This window comes from Grammomys surdaster, unplaced genomic scaffold (genome assembly GCF_004785775.1).
Source record: "Grammomys surdaster isolate TR1022 unplaced genomic scaffold, NIH_TR_1.0 189, whole genome shotgun sequence".
NCBI classification, from domain to species: domain Eukaryota; kingdom Metazoa; phylum Chordata; class Mammalia; order Rodentia; family Muridae; genus Grammomys; species Grammomys surdaster.
In genome coordinates this window covers 5,013,933-5,016,848 of record NW_021604634.1, presented here as the reverse complement: position 1 = coordinate 5,016,848, position 2,916 = coordinate 5,013,933, and positions in this window count along the sequence as shown.

The following is a 2,916-nucleotide window of genomic DNA, read 5'->3' as shown; positions in this document are numbered from 1 at the left end:
TTTTTTTGAGAATATTTTGCAATATATCTTATATTCATTCCTTGATCCCAACTTCTTCCAGATACAGCCTTTTCCCTACACAGCAAATTGTGTATGTCTCTCTCTCTCTCTCTCTCTCTCTCTCTCTCTCTCTCTCTCTCTCTCTCTCTCTCTGTGTGTGTGTGTGTGTGTGTGTGTGTGTGTGTGTGTGTGTGTTCCACAAAATCCAATTTGTGCTTCAGCCCACAAACTCAAGCATGTGTGGCCTTCCAGTGGATCTTGGCTGATCTACCAAGGGCCACACCCTTAAAGAAAAAAATTGCTTCCTCTCCCAGAAGCAATCAATTGCCAAAGCTCCTTGGATAAGAGCAAGACTTTGTGCCCACATCCCATCTCCTTGCTGAGATTTTATCTGGCTTGAATTTGTGTGGATTTTGTATATGCTACTACAACCACTGTGAGTTTACATGTGCAATTTTTATAGCTTGCTATGTCCAGAAAACACTGTTTTCTTGTAGCCACCTACGGACCTTGGTTCTTACAATCTTTCCACAGCAAACCTAAGAGATGTGTATTTGTGACTGTGATATCTCCTACTTCCAAAAACCACACCATGAATGTGCTGAACTCAACCAGTCCAAGCACATAAAGTCCCTTCACTTCCCAACCCTTGCATATTCTCTTCCCTCTACTGGGAATTCCTCCTCTACTCTCCCTCTCCAAGCATCTCTCAGCAGGGAACTTACCTCAGCTTCTCCAAACCATCCCTGAGTCTCCAGTCCCTTAGTAAGGCTGGGCCAGGAACACAGACTCCCAGACGCACTGACTTAACTCTGCAATTGTACTCAAAATTATTTTTCTTTGACCCACTCCCTGATCAGACTGAGAGTGATTTGAGGCAGGAGGATCATTGATTATCTAGTGGCTCTGATAGTTTGTCCCTGATGCACATCAGACTCTATTAATATTTGATGATGAGTAAAGGAATGGAGCTCCAGGTTCAGAGATGACACCTCTCCACTGTTTTCTAACTATCCATCTTAATGACCCAGTCCCTGGTCTTTGATGCCACACTTGTCAAAGCATAATGTAACAATGACTTGAAAATCAAGTAGTGACTTGAAAATCTTTTGGTAACCTGGCTAAGACAGATGCACAGAATTTGAGGCCTTTCCACGCACATGGATGAGATTCTAAGTAAAACTATGGCAACAAGTTAAAAACATAGTAAACATGACTGAGGCATTGTAGGTTCTGGCTCCTGTTCAGGTCTTGTGGTGTTATGGCATTAACCAGCAGTTTTCCCATGTGTGTGACAAAGGGACTTTGGCCAGATCTATCAGCTCCCAACGCTGAGTTAGTGTGCCAAAGGGAGAACTCTGAGGCTCTCAACCAACCCTTGTCACTCAATACATTAAACATAAATCTTCCACTAAAAAGACTTCCAGGGTTGGGGCAGTGGAATAATGGATTCTTTGTTCTGAAATAAGTCTTTTTAGGTTGACATATTGATGCATCTTAAAACCTACTTCAGCCATGTTGCTGTTCCAACAGACTTCCTCCAAAAGCCAAAATAAAATAAAATGTTTGAAAACTTTAAAGCATTCTCTAATACTGGAGAAGGTAATAAACCATGTGGGTAATAGCAAAAAAATACACAGAGAGAGATAGTAATTGCTAGAAACTTAATAAACAATAATTTACTCAGGGTTTGCTTTAGATGTGGCATTTGGCAAAGGATTCTGAGCCATTATTCCATTTAATCTCCTTAGCAACAGTGTGGACAGAAATATCATTACTCAACCTGACAGGTAGAGGAATACAGTTTAGAGAGGTTAGCTGTCCTCTCAGCCATATACCTGGTAAGTGGGATGCAAGACTAATACGGAGAAAACTAGACCATACCATGTTGAACATCTGCAATTCCTGGTGGATCTTTCACTTTTGAAGCATGTTTCAAAGCAGACATGATCCCCATCTTGTCAACCATCATAGGAGAATCAGCTGAAAGAGTAAAGCTTGAAGGAGATTCATCCAAAGACTTTGAGTCCCCAAAACCTCTGGCTCTTCGCCAGGTCCACTCACTTCTTTCCAAGTTTCTATCCACTCTCCATCTATTGATCTATTCAGTTTCTAGGGATATCAGGCTCTGCTAGCACCCAGATCCACACGGATGAGCCACAAACACATAGATCATCCTTCTCCTCCCTCAGTTCAATGTCTCAATGGCTGCTACACCACATGTACATGCAGAGAAAATGCCCTGTGTCACTCCTTCGCAAAACGTTGCTCTTTGTATACATATACATACATGTGTTCATAATTTATATGTAAATATAAATGTATATATGGAAATATATATGCATTCATTGTTCTTTGCTTATTGTATATCAAATGTATTTGTATTTATTATGTAGGTACCACAGTAAATTTGTATTTACTTCACTTTTACATTTGCTGTCTTATGCATTTACTGTAAATGCATATATGTAAATGCATTACTTATTTACTACATAGTTGCATTTTTATAAGTATAGGCATAATATAATACATACAGTAAGGATGAAATATTTTAACCATATTAAATATCATATGAAAGTACAAAGGACTCATGTGAGAAGGGGTTTTAGAGTCTAGCCATCTTCACACTCCAGGTGAATCTGTGATATAAAGATGACACAATTAGAGAGGGCAATGATTGGAATATTACATGCACAAAACAGAAAAAGACTCCAGTACACCTTGAACTGGCCAGAGGCAGTGTAAACATGTACACAGATGTCACCACACAACACCACACGTCAAAAACAAGAGGAATAGCCACAAAAAAAAGCTTGCCACGGCAAAGATTATGTGTCCAGTAGACAGTTTCTAAGGAAAAAATGATTATAGGAGAAACAAGCTCATGTTGACAAGTCAGTGGGGGCTTTACTAAAA